Source organism: Peromyscus californicus, unplaced genomic scaffold (genome assembly GCF_007827085.1).
Source record: "Peromyscus californicus insignis strain IS unplaced genomic scaffold, ASM782708v3 Scaffold_3__1_contigs__length_106647218, whole genome shotgun sequence".
Taxonomy (NCBI): domain Eukaryota; kingdom Metazoa; phylum Chordata; class Mammalia; order Rodentia; family Cricetidae; genus Peromyscus; species Peromyscus californicus.
In genome coordinates, this window is record NW_026294551.1 from 74,269,045 (window position 1) to 74,286,385 (window position 17,341).

Sequence of the window (17,341 nt, forward strand, 5' to 3'; positions counted from 1 at the left end):
ATACTATAGAATTGTATTACATGAAATATATAGGATATACAAATTCATAGAGACAGAAAGATTAGACGTTATCTCAAGATGAAGAAGAAAGGAATATAGAGCAATGCTTTCCTAAGTACAGAATCTCTGTTTTGTGTGACGGAAAAGCCCCACAACAGACAGTAGTATCAGGATATAATATCATGAATGTAATAAATCAATACAATTACTATAATTAATAAATATCATAAATATAGTTATTGAATGAATACTTCGAAGGGTATCAATGAATACCACAAATGTAATTAATATCATGAGTAATTAATGAATATCATGAGTGTAGTTAAAAAAATAAATTAAAAACGAAAAAGCTCACCCTGAGAAAGGTGATCCTGAATACCCAGTATAGTTGCCGGCCAGCTAATAAAGACTTTCTATTGCCTTAAACCCATGTCTGAGCAGAGTTCTCTGGTGAATACCCCAACACTTCTACTTTTTTTACTTTAGAGAACCCTTTTAAGAGCTGATATCTCCACAGTATACATCAGAGCCCTCTGCTCAAACCCCACCTGTAGCTTCTAACTCTGAGTACAAATTGAAGTCCTCACAATAACCTGAAGACTCCACCTTCTCCTTGTGCCCAGCTCCTATACTCACACTCCCATGTCCTCATCCCAATGCAGCCCTGTGAGCCTTCTTGACACCCCTACACGTCGGAAAGAGTCCTGTGTCATGGCTTTTGCTTGATTCTTCGCCTGCCTCCGTCATGGAACGTTTTAATTTTTCTGCAAGTTCAACTACAATTGTTTTTCAGATAAGGAACTTTAAGTCAGTTGAAGAAACAAGTGAGTCCTGGGACTAAGGAGTGCCTTAGAATCTTCAGGCGCAAGACTGCAGATGGTGAGCAGGGCTAGTACATCTACCCAGAAGTCAGAGTAAAGGCCTCAGGGACCTTCAGTGATGTGTTATTTGCTGGGCCTGGTGGCACAGATCTGTAATCACAGCATTGAAGGGCAGAGGATCAGGAATTCAAGGTCATCTCTGGCTACACAGCTGCTTGAAGGTCAGCTTGGGTTATGTGAGACCCAGATTTAAAAAAAAAAAAAGTTATTTCTAAGGACTAGAGCCCCCAAGTAGCTCACTAATCCTTTTGCAGGTTTGTTTGTCTGTTATTTGTTGACTTGATCACTTTTTCTATTCAAATCCTTCATCCCTACACAGCATGCAATCAAACGTGGCAAACACCTCTTCAGTGGACGGCAGGGCAACTGACTCATGGCGGGATACCATACTGAAGCGGTTTGATTGGTTTATGTTTGACTTGCAAATGTTAACCAGACACAAAAATAACTGCACCACCATCGAATCCCAGCCGACCAGCTCCTGGGCTCACACTGCTGATGCGTCTTGCAGAAATCCGTAAAGTGTGCACTTCCTCCAGGTCTCCTTTCAGATGTGACCTTATCCACGAAGCCAACAGGCCATCACGACCACTCAGATTTAAATGTAAAATTAAGAAAAAACAAAAACCCAAAAACCGGAGCATTTGAAAACCCGCCCATTTCCTATGCACTTTCCGCATCTACAGCAATTAACTTCATTGTTTTGTTTTAACTTTTTATGTTTTACTACATTATCTTGCATTTAAAACAAAAACCAAACGTATCTTTCTTTTTCGAGTCGCGGTTCTTTTTTTTTGTCATAATGCCTGATGAGTGAGTCTCTTTTCTCCCCTCGTCCCAGTCCGGGATCTGTCCGCTCTCGGGGATCTTTCCGGAAAGAACAGCTTCTTTAGTGAGGGTCGGAGAAAGACTCTGGAACAGCACGCGGCGGGGCGGCCTCTCGCGAATTTTGCAAACGTTTGTGGTCTGCAGATCGTAAAATTCAATCTACGTTAGGAGCCGTATACTACGCAATAACTAGGGGAGCTCTGAGAAACGGCAAAGAGCGGACGGGGATGTAGCTCAGTGGTAGAGCGCATGCTTTGCATGTATGAGGCCCCGGGTTCGATCCCCGGCATCTCCAGGTGGTGACCTCTTTTTGCTCATTAGCTTTCGTTTTTTTCTTCATGATAAATTTACAAATTGATCGTGCAACCCACAGCTGCAGAAAACCCAGATGGTGGAGGCACGAGATAAAAAAGGTTGTTGGCAGGGTGGCAAGGGCGGGTTTCGCCTCGTTCACTTCTCCCAGTTTGGGACTCTCCCGATAAAATTCCAAAGTAAGTAGTCTCTCCCTTCCAGTCCCCCCCTCCCCAAATTTCCCCCTCTTGGTAGAGAATAATAAGCAAAAAAATGGAAAGAAATAGGAAGGATGTTTATACACCAACGAACGGCTGAATTGAATTTTTCCGAATTTCTGTAGTTCTGCCAAATTTTGGGTTCAACGCCAAACCTGATTTACTTTTCTCCAAACATAGTCGTGAAGGAAAACAGACTCCTGCACAGCGCCCGGCTAGCTCAGTCGGTAGAGCATGAGACTCTTAATCTCAGGGTCGTGGGTTCGAGCCCCACGTTGGGCGCACAGCTACACTTTTAGACTTCACGACGCCCAGGAGTTTGTGAAAAATGAAATTCAGACAGCGCTGATTCCAAAATTCATACCTTTCATTGGGTACACTGGGAAAAACAACTAACACTCTGGAAACTTGAAAATTGAAATTAATCCCTTTCACTTTCAGCGTCGAGACGTTCATCGGCCGTTTCCTCTTCTACCTGCTTGTAAAGTCCCTGATCTCGGGCCCTCAGTTTTGTGGTGGCAAAATATATTGGATATCTATCATATTAACAAATATTTTCTTTTTAAAATCAAACCCTGGGCCTTGCATGCAGTGTGCAAGAGCTCTACCACTGAGTTACATCTCCAATTCTTTTTTTTTTTTTTTTTTTTGGTTTTTCGAGCTTATTTTAATTATGTTAACCGTACAGTTCCGTAGCATTAACTACATTCACATTGCTGTACCGCTTACACTTCTATTCATTTCTAGGCAAGCGGACCTTTTTATTGATCCATCCATCCATCCATCCATCCATCCATCCATTTATTTGGTTTTTGGAGACAAGATTTCTCTGTGTAGCCCTGGATGTCCTGGAATTCGCTCTGTAGACCAGGCTGGCCTACTAACTCGGAGATCGGCCTGCCAGCGTGTGCCACCACACCTGGCCTCGTGGACCTTTCCCATCTGTCCTGTCAAAACTGTTTATCAAACACTAACTCCTCACTACAGTCTTTACTCGGCCCCTGATAACGCTATTCCACTGTCTTTGTGAATACTCTTTATTTTTCCTAGAGCTATCAAATTCAATTAATCACATGCGTGTGTGTGTGTGTGTGTGTGTGTGTGTGTGTGTGTGTGTGTGTGTGTGTAGGGCTCTTCCATCTCTCAAGTGATGAGGGTACAGGAAGGCTCTACATGCCAAACACATTTATGCCTTTTAACTGTCTTATCCCACAGAACAGAACATCTTCTAGGTTCATTCATGTTGTAGTGTGTATTCAATTTTCTTCCATTAAGGTAAAATAACATTCCATTACACGTATATACCACAGTTTCTTTATTCATCCATCTACTTTTGGATGTTTGAATTCCTCCCACCTTCTGTCTTGGGAGGGATTGGGAAGGATCAACCCGGAAATAGGAGGTTTACCCATTTCTATAAAATTACAATTATATATATAAACCCCAAATCAGCAAATCTCAGTTCTGGGAACTAATCACATGGATACATCGATGCAAAGGCATAAAAATAATAATCACTGCAAGCCTAGTAGCTGGAGCATTAATTGTAAAGAGACTGGTAGCAAAGAAAACTTGTGTAAGTGATTTGTTAACCTATGATTCCTCTACAGCGAAGTATCACACAGTTGCTGTATGATGGATGTTTGTTGTTGGTTGTTTTTGCTCTTTTGGGGGGCCTGCCACCCAGCTCCTAAATGAATCAATCACACATGGAGGCTTATTCTTAATTATAAATTCCTGGCCTTAGCTTGCCTTGTTTTTTTGCCAGCTTTTCTTAAATTATCCCGTCTATATCTTTTGGCTCTGGGCTTTTACCTTTTTTTACTTCTGTGTATCTTACTTTAACTCTTACTCTGTGGCTGGCTGGGTGGCTGGCCCCTAGTGTCTTCTTCCTTCTCTTGCTCCTAGATCTCTCCCAGATTTCTCCTTCTAACTATCCTCTCTGCCTAGCAGCCCTGCCTAGCCTTTTTCCTGCCTTGCTATTGGCCGTTCAGCTTTTTATTAGACCATCAGGTGTTTTAGAGAGGCAAAGTAACACAGCTGCACAGAGTTAAACAAATGCAAAATAAACAAAAGTAACACACCTTAAAATAATATTCCCCAACAGATGTTTTTATTTAAAAGCTTTAGTGGAGGGGCAGAAAAGACAGATAATGCAGTGGTTAAAAACACTTGCTGTGCTTACAGAGAACCTGAGTTTGGGCTGTCACAGTGGTGCATGCCTTTAATAGCAACACTTGGGAGTCAGACGTAGGTGGGTCTCTGTGAGTTTGAAGCCAGCCTGATCCACACTGTGAGACACTTTTTTGGCGTGGGGGGAAGAGAAACAAACCAAACTAAGCCAAACAAACCAGAAGCCTGAGTTTGGCTCTCTGCTCACCACCATCTCTATCTAACTGGAGTTCCCAGGGATTCAATACCCTCTTTTGGCACTCAAGGGCACCAGGCACACATGTGGTGCCCATGTGTTATGACCAGATCTCGGGGACCCCCAAAAGATCACCACAGAGACCTAATCCCATATGTAAAAGCAAAGAGCCTTTATTTTTAAGCTCTGAGCTTTGTCTCTCTGTTTGTCCGACGCAGCGGTGAGAGCAGAGAGCCCTGAGCCCAGGTGGGGTAGAGTTTTTATCATAGCAGAGGTTGTGGGGAGGGGATTTCCAGGGTTCAGAACCCTGATTGGCTGACATTTGTCTAGGAGTATCTGTAAAACAGAAATAGGTGTGCTAGACTCAGGGACATCTGGCCACCTTATCTAATGGTTGGAATGTTTGGGATGTCAGGTATTTCCCCTTAGATGTAGGCCCTCTCTGGGTGGGGTCAGTTGATGGCTTTTCCTGGATCTGGTGTTGCCTGCCAGTAAGCCTGTCACAGAAGCTGTGCCTGGGCCTCTAAGCCTGTCATGGCAGCTGTGCGGTCAAACTGTTTTGGGCCCCCCACAATATATACACGCTGGCAAACACTCATCCACATATAATAAAAACAAAATCTTCAAAAACAGCCTCATTGGATATGGAAAACTATCACCGCATTTAGTATATTGTGGGTATTATCTAACTATTCTAAAAATAATCCCATATTTTCAACCAGCACTGATTTCCCTTTGCTTAACTTGAGATGGTTCTCCCAGGGTCTGCAGAGGGTCAAGAGTGTGACTGAGCCGGGCGGTGGTGGCGCACGCCTTTAATCCCAGCACTCGGGAGGCAGAGCCAGGCGGATCTCTGTGAGTTCGAGGCCAGCCTGGGCTACCAAGTGAGTTCCAGGAAAGGCGCAAAGCTACACAGAGAAACCCTGTCTCGAAAAACCAAAAAAAAAAAAAAAAAAAAAAAAGAGTGTGACTGAACAATCCTCAAGTGCTCATGTCATTATTTCATTGCTGTATCACACCGGTGTAAGGACTCAAGTCTCCAGACACAAGACCATGTCAATCACTTGCCATTGTTCTGAGGAATATGAAAAGTAGGCCAGAAAAGAAGCCAAAATGTCAACCTGAAACACCTAATTCTAGAGGAATGCCTGGAACAGGAAGAGTGGCCAGGAAGATGACCAGAATAACCCAAGCCTCCATTGTTCGCCGGGCAGGACAAGTTGGATTAAAACCACAGGCTATTTTGGGAAACCTCCTAGTTTACCGAGGTTACTGGAGATAGTATCTGATGGGTGGAGTTTGAAAATAGGAAAAGAGCACCTACTTCCTTTTGTGAAAATTTTGTGATACTCAATTTATTATAGCTGAAGACATTAAAACCCAGTTTGCCTTAAGGCTTTGAATTCTTTTACAAATATTGTTGACTTTCTCTAAAGTTATTGTAGCAATTTTTGAAACAATCCCTTTGGCTAGTACTTTCATTAATTACAGCTATCATCACATGGAGTTATCATGAACATCTAAGAAATGATGACATTCCCTCACAAATTATGAAGTTTGTATTTCTGAACTTTCACCTATCAGGTGAGAAGATGAGGCCCTGAGAAACTAGGTCCCAGCTGGGAGTGGAGTGACGTGTTTGAACCGCATGTACTATTAGAGATGCTCCACTGCGTTAGCCACTGGTGTTAGAATTCTGCACATGTGCAGCTCGGGGCCTGGAGTCTTGCATCTTACCTCATCAGGAACCCGGCATGGTCACGCCTATCCCAGCCTTAAAAAGCCAGGAGGCGGACCCCCACCCTCTTCATTCTGTTTCCTCTCTGCTCCCTGCTTCCCTCCCCCGCTAGGCCTGGCTCCTCCCTCCTATCCCTTCTTTCTTTCTTTTTTTTTTGGTTTTTCGAGACAGGGTTTCTCTGTGTAGCTTTGCGCCTTTTCCTGGAACTCACTTGGTAGCCCAGGCTGGCCTCGAACTCACAGAGATCCGCCTGGCTCTGCCTCCCGAGTGCTGGGATTAAAGGCGTGCGCCACCACCGCCCGGCATATCCCTTCTTTCTAATAAAGCTCTTTATAACTCTGGTCGTCCTAGCCATAGCCCGCGACTTTTCGGCCGGTAACCAGCGCCGTTTACCCATCCACTAGTCCATATGCTTAGCAACAATGCTCCTGGGTGTTGTTTCTTTGTAATCCCCTAGATAAAGATAGATATGCATCCATGCATCTTTACAAATCCTGTGCTGATGTTGTGTGCTCACTAGCCTGGGAATCCCTTTGAGGCAGCAGAATCCATGTCTCCCACACACTTTCTATGCAAGCATAAAGCATAAGCAACGGGTATAGATGAAATCATCAGAATTCAGATCCTTAGAAGTATAGGTAGGACCTTTCCTCTCCCAAGCCCCTCCACAGGCACCACCGGTCTTCTCTGCCTTCGAAACCATCCATCTGCTTCTTCGGAGCTTCGAACTTCCTGTTTCTTCTCATGGAGGCCTCTTCCCCTAGGTCTTTGGATGACGGCTGACTCCTCCCTTTCCTGACTCAGCTGCTTGTCACTTCTTTTGATCTGTCTTTCCCTGAGCACTCTCTAACGTTTACTCCCATGCTGTCAGGTGGCTATGGTCATATCACTCTCTGACATTCTTTCTACATCTGTTCGCTCATTCAAATAACCTATCAGAAAGTGAGCTTCAGAGAGGCCGAGACTCTGTCCTGAACGGCAGCGTTTCCATCACTGCCATAGGAAGGGAAGAACTAAACAGAGGGATACCACAGGTTTATTGCAAGGGCCAATAAATCAGTGTTTAGCACCTAGAACCATGCTAAATCCCTGGTAAGGGCTCAACACCTGGAATCTGAAGCTATCCATATTAATCTCTAAACTCAAAAGGCTAGAAAGGAATAGATGAGCCCGTCAGAAGGAGATGGCCAATAAATGACTATGGGAGGGTGGTCCATGAGAGTGAGATGGAGGTGGAAGGAGGTGGAGACAAAGGAGTATGAATATTGGTAGAGTAAAACTTGTTGAAGCTGAGTGATTCATGTTCTAATTTCAATATATATCATCATTTTCCTCCTCCTCCTCCTCTTCCTCCTCCCTCCCCTTCTTCCTCTTGTTTTTCTTTTTCTTTTTGAGACAGGGTCTTTCTGTATTGTTCTGGAACTCATTGTGTAGAAAGATTCTCCTGCCTCTGCCTCTCAAGTGCTGGAATTAAAATGTGGGCAGCCACGCCTGCCTCCATTCTAAATTTTTGAATTGAAAAATGTAACAATAAGCAAAAGAGGAAATGATGACTTTCACGTGTTAATTAAAAACCTAGCCGGGCGGTGGTGGCGCACGCCTTTAATCCCAGCACTCGGGAGGCAGAGCCAGGCGGATCTCTGTGAGTTCGAGGCCAGCCTGGACTACCAAGTGAGTTCCAGGAAAGGCGCAAAGCTACACAGAGAAACCCTGTCTCGAAAAACCAAAAAAAAAAAACAAAACAAAAAACAAAAATCCTATGTACAGCCGGGCATTGGTGACACACGCCTTTAATCCCAGCACTCGGGAGGCAGAGGCAGGCTCATCTTTAAGTTCGAGGCCAGCCTGGTCTACAGAGTGAGTTCCAGGACAGCTAGAACCTTGTCTCAAAAAACCAAAAAAGTGGGGGTAAAATTTATGTAGACGATTTTGTAAAGAAACAACATTGAGGTTTATTTGAGAAAACAAGACACAATAAAAACCCATAGTAAGACAAAAATGATCACACAAGCCTTTGCGTTCAAGACAACGGAATGAAACCTAGTCTTAAACATAGACAGACGGGGGCGAGAGAGATGGCTCAGTGGGTAAGAGCACTGGCTGAGAGCCTGAGCTCGGTTCCTGTCCCCTACATGAAAGGCTGGCAGCCATCTTCTGGACTCCTCAGTGTCACTGCATGAGTACGGTACACTTGCATACATACAGGCAAACATTCATTCATATGCATAAAATAAATACATCTTTAAAAAACGAGCAAACAAAAAAAAACCCTGAGTACCGTGTGTGTGTGTGTGTGTGTGTGTGTGTGTGTGTGTGTGTGTGTGTGTGTGAGAGAGAGAGAGAGAGAGAGAGAGAGAGAGAGAGAGAGAGAGAAGATGGATAGACAACTGAACCTATAAATGTGTAGCAAGATTTGTTTGTAGTGTTTTCCAGCCCTTGGGGATCACACAAAGTCTCACACATGCACAGTTCTGCTTCATCAGCTCCTAAAGTTGTTGTTAGATGGAATTTCCCATGTGAATTTGGGTCCTTTAAACTGCTTCTTTTTTTGTTGTAGATTTTTTGTTGTTGTTGTTTGTTTCTTTTTTTTTTTTCTGGAGCTAAGGACAGAACCCAGGGCCTTGCGCTTGCCTGCAAGCGCTCTACCACTGAGCTAAATCCCCAACCCCTAAACTGCTTCTTTAGGGTAATCCTGAGTGAAGAAGCTGCACACACATAGATACGCTTTGTTGGTTTGTTTTGGTTTTGGTTTTGGAAACAGGTTTTCGCTGTGTAGCCCTAGCTGTCCTGGGACTTGCTTAATGGATCAGGCTGGCCTGGAACTCAGGAATCCTTCTGTCTGTGCTCTGGAGTGCTGGGATTAAAGGTATGTATCACAATGGCACATTTATTGATTGTTGCACCAAGTATTTCCATATACCAAGGTACCTAATCTAATTTACATGCTCCCATGACTCTTAGTCCTTTATTACGTATTGTTTGCAATACATAATAATAAAAGACCAAAGTCATGGGATGGCTGCAATGACCCTTTCTGAAAAACAATTCTACAAATCATGGAAAACTATCACTGTTTTCCACAAGGATTCTTCAAGGTCAAAGTACTTCTAGAAAATGGCTGCTCATTCTAATATCTACATCGGACACAGTGACTCTGCTAAATTCCTACAACACTGGTTTATCGTTTTCTTTCTTTCTTTCTTTCTTTTTTTTTTAACACTTTAATGAAAACAAACAAAAACTCAACCTTCTTAAACATTCTCCTGCAACAGAGGACAGAGAAAATTCCAGAGAAGCCAGGCAGCAAGAGTGCTTTCAAATTGCCAGGGCTAAAAAGACAGAGGGACAGTGTAAGGGAGTGCCTGCCGATAAGCTGCTACAATTTAAACACCAACAAGAGGTTTTTTTGTTTTAAGATAGTCTATTGTCCAGGGAGGCTTTGAATCTGTAGTGACCCTCCTGCCTCTGCCTCCCTCCTGCTGAGATTGTTCGCACACTCCACCACAGCCAGCTACAAAGATCAGCTGTTAATAAAAGGAGAGGAACCGTATTGTTCTGTTGGAAGCCCGCCCCTCTCTTGGGAGTCCTTATTTACTTTTCATCAGTAAAGCTGTGTTTGCTCTGCTGAAAAAGAGAGTCTAAGAACGTTGTAAAGTTCTAACAAGTTAGCGTTGTCTTTCAAAAAATATCTGGTTCAAAATTACCATATAAAGGACATTGAAAACTGCGTTTTCTTAGCTGGGGCATCAATGGAATCCACTTGGATAAGACTGATAAAGTGAAGCCAGGTGGTGGTGACCACGAACGCCTTTCATCCCATGGCTTGGGAGGCAGAGGCAGGTTGATTTCAGTGAGTTCCAGGACAGCCAGGACTGTTACACAGAGAAACCCTGTCTCGAAAAACAAACAAAAAAAAAATAAAGGGGTGAGTCATGGGATTCTGAGATCCCAGAGTTCCAGTATAGGTCAAATAGGTCAGCTGGAGGGGATGGGGGTGGGGTGGGGCTGAAAATATCCGCGCAATCCAGAGCCTGGGGTAGGAGCATGGAGAGACACCTCTAATTAAGTCTAATAGCGAAAACTACTATGCGAAAACGTGGAGGAAATAAAAGGAAAAATCATGTAAGCAGAGGAACTCCGAGAAAATTCTCAAAATGAGTCTAGGGTCTTTTCACTCTTCACCTCTGTGAGTTTTTAAGTATCTTGGATTTATTGATCTGTAGATTCTGGGACAGAGCGGTCGTAACTACTTAATGAGCACCATCTTGGTGTGGTTTGGGTGAAGGTGAACTAATTAATGCAGGTGGCCTGAGGTGTTTGGCCACCACTGGGCTGATTTGAACCTGTGCTGGCTGTGCCCGTACTCCGGATGTGTGGGATCTCGAAAGAGGACAGCGTTGATTACTTTGGTGGATGTTCTGTGTGACTTTCAGGTCTGACAGTACCGAGAGACAAATTGCCTAGTACAGGAGTAAAAGCAAGTTCTGTTGGTGTGTGAAGACGTTGTGGGTGCAGGCTGCACTGTGGGGTGCATCCAACTGAGTCGCTCCCCTGTCGAGACCTGTGGATAGGGGACCAGCAGTCACGCTGGCCGCGCTGTTCCTTTTCCTCGTGGCGGCTGAGCCCTCCTTGTCCCCAACTGTCCGCCTGTCCCCAGCTGCAGGTAAGGGTGGCCAAAGAGGCCGAAGCCAGGGTAGTTTCGGAAACTGAGCAGACAGCAGGAGATCCAGGGAAGCTACCGCTGTCCCCTGGCCAGCAATCTCTACTTGCCCGGCACTTCTCATGAATGTGTAGCAGGACTCCTCTTGTCCCTTTCTCTCTCTTTTTAAAAATTAATTAGTTAATTACACTCATTATGTTCATTAATTACACTAATATTATTACATTTGCAGTATTCATTCAATAATTATATTTATGATATTCATTAATTACATTAATTGTATTGATTTATTACATTCATATTATGTCCTGATACTACTGTCCATTTGTGGGACTTTTCCATCACACAAAACAGAGATTTCTGGCCGGCGGTGGTGGTGCACGCCTTTAATCTCAGCACTCGGGAGGCAGAGACAGGCGGATCTTTGTGAGTTCGAGGCCAGCCTGGTCTAGAGAGCAAGATCCAGGAAAGGCACAAAGCTACACAGAGACACCCTGTCTCGAAAAACCAAAAAACCAAAAAAAAAAAAAAAAAAAAAAAGAGAGAGAGAGATTCTGTACTTAGGAAATCATTGCTCTATATTCCTTTCTTCTCCATGTTGAGATAACGTCTAATCTTTCTGTCTCTATAAATTTGTATATTCTATAGTAATAGAATTCTATAGTATTTGTCCCTTTGTTTTGAATGTAAAAACATTTCATTTTTACTATTTCCTACAGAGAAAATAGCTTACTGTTTAAAATAACCCTTTCTCTATTGAGTGCTTTGCCTTTCTTTTCTCCTTTTGCCCCACGGCTGATTCAGGGCCTCGCGGTAAACCGGGAGGACACTTTGTCCTACTTGTTGGATGGAGAAACTCCTCCGAGGGAGGTGCAGTTCACTGTAGGTGTGGTTGTTTTCACGGCTGCTAACCTTTCCTGTGAACATCTTCCGCAGCCTGGACTTGCAACGCACGTTTTCAAAACATCGCTTTTGCAGTGTGCTTCCTTTGTGGATTCACTGCGTTCCCGACCCGCTGGATCTGCTAGGACTTCTAGTTCTTTGAGGACAACAAAGTCTAAGGACAAAAGACTTACCTCTTGCATCCTGAGACTTAGACCTGGGGTGTAGTGTTAAGTAAACTGAAAATGGATTGGGAAAAGGAACATACATGAAAGCGGGACACACACATACATACATATACATTCCCACGATTAATAAATGAAGTTGAAGAATTTATTCACTAGCGGAAAGTCCTTAAGCTATTAGCAAAATAGGAGATGAAAATAAACTCTTCTCCTTTTGTTTCCGCCCGGTTTCGAACCGGGGACCTTTCGCGTGTTAGGCGAACGTGATAACCACTACACTACGGAAACTTGTGCCCTAGCAAGCTCTTCTCCTCCTTGAAGCAGGAATCGTGATGCTTCTTGCTCCCACTTTGCTTCCTCTGGTTCCTAGATCCTGTTCACTAATCTGGGCTTCATTGATACTAACAATTCAGCGGGGAGGAGATGGGGAGGAGGACTCAAATGTCAAAAGAGAAATCGTTTTTATGTATGCTTTCAGAAATAATTGTATGAAAAATTATTAAAATAAAATTTTAAATAAAAATTGAAATTTGTGAGCACCAACTTTTAAGCTAATCTTATGCAAAGCTGAAAGTGGTATTAAAATTTAAAACTTCACTGAAGGACTTTTTAAATAGAAATAAATCTCATCAAACCTATATAGAGTTGAGACACAGTTTAGCATATATTAAATGTTAAATATGGATCTAAATCTTTTTAGCTTAGAGCCATGTTCCTGGAGAGTCACATCTGGGCTCACAGCATGATCCACACCCTCACTCTGCATCTGAGGCAATAGCAGTGACCACTCTCCCAAGACTCGGATTCACTTGTGTCTTGGAACATGTCCTTTAAGATCTCTTATAGCCTCTCAGCCTATTCGTCTGAGCTCATTGATTTTGTGTTCCTGTCCCTGCCCCATTTTTAATCTCTAGAGGGTATGCATTATGTGTGTAGGGAGGGCAAGGGAGAGAAACTTGTCCACTGCCATGTCTCTTGAATGGCAGAGCCACGCTTCTTTAGGAAAGTTTTCCAATGCCAGTAATCATGGTAAGAAATGACCCTAAAAATCTGCAAAAGACCCTGCAAGCATTAGTGCAAGAAGTTCCAAATCTCCAAAGTGACGTTACTCTACTCCTAGAATCGTGCTTACCATTGCTAGTGAACTGGCTGGGAAGCTGAAGTCTGTGTCCCTCACCGATCACTTTAGAGAAGTCTGATGAACGGCTGGCTGATGTTTTAAAACAAATCATAATAATCATGATTATTAAACAATCAATGGCTTAGCTCTGCTGCTGTCCAGGCCTGAAGGTAATTTAGTTTGTATTTTTTAATTAAAAGGCATTTTTAGCTGCACATGGTAATGCACACCTGTAATCCTGGTGCTTAGGGTGTAGATGCAGGAGGATCTAGAGTTCAACCATCTTCAGCTACATAGCCAATTTGAGGGCAGCCTGAGCTACTACTTACTTGGACTTTGTCTCAAAACACAAAACAAAGCAAGGCGTTTGTATGCTCCTGAACAGAAGGATGTAAAGAAGCATCTACAGTGTGCTATCCTTTCTTCCAGAAAGGAGTGGTGGTGGGGAAAAAAATGCATGTTTATCTATCATTGCTTCAAAAGACCAGAGTGAATTCCAGGAATGGCGCAAAGCTACCCAGAGAAACTCTGTCTCGAAAAACCAAAAAGAAGAATAAGAAGGAGGAGGAGGAGGAGGAGGAGGAGGAGGAGGAGGAGGAGGAGGAGGAGAAGGAGAAGAAGAAGAAAAAAAGAAAGAAAGAAAGAAAAAGAAAGAAAGAAAGAAAGAAAGAAAGAAAGAAAGAAAGAAAGAAAGAAATGTTTGAAGAATATGCCAGAAACAAATGAGATCGGTGACTACCATTGGGTGGATGGGAACGGAATAGCTAAAGGAATGATGCTTGTCTAAGGATGCCTTCTACAATGCGCGATTCTTTAGAACATATCTTTCCAAAATGGCAACCACGATGCTTGGGAAACCAAAATCAAGCACACATAATAGCAAACATACCCAACCCCGTTGCAAATGACTACATAACCACACAGGGAGTAAAGAGGAACTTCAGCTATTTAGAAAAATGATTGTCATGTGAACTTTTCCTGGGGAGATGAACAAACATCTGTTCACCACAGATAAGGCATCATCGATGTCGGAACAGAGAAACGATTGCACCCTTGTCTAGTTTGGTGAACCAGTGAATTTATTTAGGGTTGCTTACAGGAGCATGGGATGGATTAATGGGAGCATAGGCAGCTTACTAGTGGCTACACTACTGAAGAAAATATCTTCCCTGGAAACCCCTAACTGCTGCTGTATCCTCAGGGATGGGCAGGGTCTCCCAAACCCCTTTCCCAGCAATTGTCAACTGCCTATAGATCCTCAGGCTGGGCTATCTTACCTTCGCTGAACAGGAGGGAGGGTTGGGGCTTCAGGAACCCTTTCTTAATGATGGAACTGTTAATGGGTCCAATTTCATGTCGCTGAACATTCAAGAGGGCAATGGCCATAACATAACATGCATATATACAAATATACATATATACATATACCTGTGTGGTTTTCTTTTGCAGTACTAGGTATTGAACTTGGGCTTTCATACTTAGTGACAGCATGCTGCCACTGAACTTTAAGACATCTCTTACTAAATTGCTCAGACAGGCCCTAAGTTTACCATCATCTGCCTTTGTCCCCCAAGTAGCTCTGAGCTACCAAGGCTGGCTGGGAAATTTTCAGTTGTTGGGGCAGTGGGGTGGTGCTCAAACACTTCTCCAAAACTCCAAAGCAGCTTACTTCGATCCATACATTTCAAGGTAGGACCATAGTCACAATAACTCTCCAGGAATGTATGTCATGTTAGGAACTCTGCCTTTTTTACAAGTTCTGACTAATTCTTGCTATGATTACTCTATAGGGTAATACACCCACTCTCCAGTCCCCAACTGCACCTTTGACAAGCTTCTGAAATGGAAGGTGAGGCTGTCTTTTTTTTTTTTTTCCGAGACAGGGTTTCTCTGTAGTTTTGCGCCTTTCCTGGAACTCACTTGGTAGCCCAGGCTGGCCTCGAACTTACAGAGATCCGCCTGGCTCTGCCTCCCGAGTGCTGGGATTAAAGGCGTGCGCCGCCGCCACCACCACCCGGCTGAGGCTGTTTTTTGTCTAGTAAATTTAATAAACTAACATGATGTCATCCTTAGGCTTGTAGTGCCCGGGGTGTTTGTAGGGAAGAGAGGACAGCTGATAGGTAGAACTGGGCTTGTACTTACAAGACTAAGGGACAGTTGGTGTATCTCACTTGACATTAATGAAGAATTTCCTGGAGTTGCAGATGTTCATGCTAGAGCTTTTCAAAACGAAGGACATTTTTTATATTCCGTTATGTGTGGTGGCAAAGTGGGCAGGGCAACATCTCAGCGTAGACACTCTTAATTAAAAAAAGAAAAATCGACTAGAGTTGAGGTTCTCATCACACAAAGCACCTTTCCTGGAAGTGCAAGTCTGAATCTTTTTTTTTTTTTTTCTGTTTTTTGAGACAGGGTTTCTCTGTGTAGATTTTGGAGTCTATCCTCGAACTCACTCTGTAGACCAGTCTGTCCTCGAACTCACAGAGATCCACCTGGCTCTGTCTCCGAGTGCTGGGATTAAAGACGTGCGCCCCCGCTGCCCGGCAAGTCTGAATCCTAACTGTGGTTTAGAAGTTTACACAGGCCTCCCTGATCCTGGAGTCTTAGCCTACCTTTAGTAGCCACACCGCCCCTATCAGTGCAGCTGGTCCTGACACCTGGGTGTAGCCTAATACATGGTGAATTTAGGCTGATGATGGCCGGCCTCCAGTAATTTGCTAAATGGTACCCATTGGCGCGCTTTCCAATTTCATGGTCTTCGTCCATCTTTGTAATAGTGCAGACAACAGCACCGTCTTGCTTTGGTCACAAAAGTGCCTCAAATCGTTGTCCTCTCTAAAAGGAAGTTCATCCCATGTAGGTCTGGATGGAACCCACGACCTTGAGATTAAGAGCCTCGAGTTGGTTTTTTTTTTTTTAATAACTTAGAATTTTCTTCTTTTTTTTTTTTTTATTTTGCAATACAATTCAGTTCTACATATCAAGAGCCTAGAATTTTAATTACAACTGTCTCATGAGGATGACATGTGCATCTGAAGCGCCCCTGTTCTTGGAGAGATAATGGCTTCAAAAGTATTTTGGAGAAAGGAGAGACGTATATTTACTTCGTACACTGGCTTTTACTCATTTGTTTTTCCCAAGGATATGTTTTTGTAACACAACACAGGATTTTGTGGAAGCCAAGAAAATCAGTTTAAAACTGTTTCCGCCCGGTTTCGAACCGGGGACCTTTCGCGTGTGAGGCGAACGTGATAACCACTACACTACGGAAACAAGGTTGTGAGAGAGCTGACCCGGAAGCTCCTGAAGCTACGATTCGACAAACTTGTGCTCACTTCATAAGATGATTTGTCCCACGAAGGTTCGTGATTTTGACATGATCAGTTGGAGTTGCTCTGAGTCACGGTTCCCAACTAAATCTCCGATCAGATGATATAATACAACAATTATTTCTAACCAACAAACAAAACAAGCAAAAAAGACACCAGAAATGCTTTGGGGACCACAGGGATATCTTTATTAATATAGCCAGGACAAGAGTTTCTCTCTCTCTCTCTCTCTCTCTCTCTCTCTCTCTCACTCACACACACACACACACACACACACACACACACACACACAAAACTAGTTTCACAAAAGCAATTCAAGACTCTCCTTTCTCTTAGCCTGGAATTCAACGAATACAAATCTCAAAAGCATTTCGGATTTCAAAACATGAAAGGTGTCCATGGTCAATATAAAGTATTAAAATTTGAATCCACAGCACGGGGAAACATTTTTTTTTAAAAGAGAACATATAGACTTGTTTCAAAACTCAAAGGATATAGAAAGAACTACATGCTGGGAGAAGTGTCTTTCCTACCCGGTCATCCTTCCTAGAGAAATTCTACTGTCTTCTTCCACAGACGAGGATATGGTAGAGTAGCTAGCTGACCCGGAACAGTCTTACTAGGTTCTAGGAAACGTTCTGATCGCTTTACATGACATCCTTACAAAACCCTGTGAGGCAACAACTATGATTTACTTTAAACTAGTGGACATACAAAATACCAAATACACTTAACATTGCCTGCCTTCCTAGATGGTATACTCCAGACTGTTCAGCAATCTGCGCTTTTTAAACATAGCACATTCTAAAGATTCTTTTTCACATAGCTGAACAGTGTTCCA

At 43.3% G+C, this 17,341-nt stretch overlaps 4 non-coding genes across 4 annotated transcripts; 2 read left to right on the top strand and 2 right to left on the bottom strand.

Moving 5' to 3' along the window:
- Nucleotides 1-1,932: 1,932 nt before the first annotated feature.
- On the top strand, nucleotides 1,933-2,004 carry Trnaa-ugc (transfer RNA alanine (anticodon UGC)). The gene has a single exon. It is a non-coding gene; the product is annotated as a tRNA-Ala (tRNA).
- Nucleotides 2,005-2,427: 423 nt separating this feature from the next.
- On the top strand, nucleotides 2,428-2,500 carry Trnak-cuu (transfer RNA lysine (anticodon CUU)). The gene has a single exon. It is a non-coding gene; the product is annotated as a tRNA-Lys (tRNA).
- A 9,766-nt stretch (nucleotides 2,501-12,266) lies between these two features.
- On the bottom strand, nucleotides 12,267-12,339 carry Trnav-aac (transfer RNA valine (anticodon AAC)). Its single transcript has one exon. It is a non-coding gene; the product is annotated as a tRNA-Val (tRNA).
- Nucleotides 12,340-16,371: 4,032 nt separating this feature from the next.
- Nucleotides 16,372-16,444, bottom strand: Trnav-cac (transfer RNA valine (anticodon CAC)). The gene has a single exon. It is a non-coding gene; the product is annotated as a tRNA-Val (tRNA).
- Nucleotides 16,445-17,341: the final 897 nt, after the last annotated feature.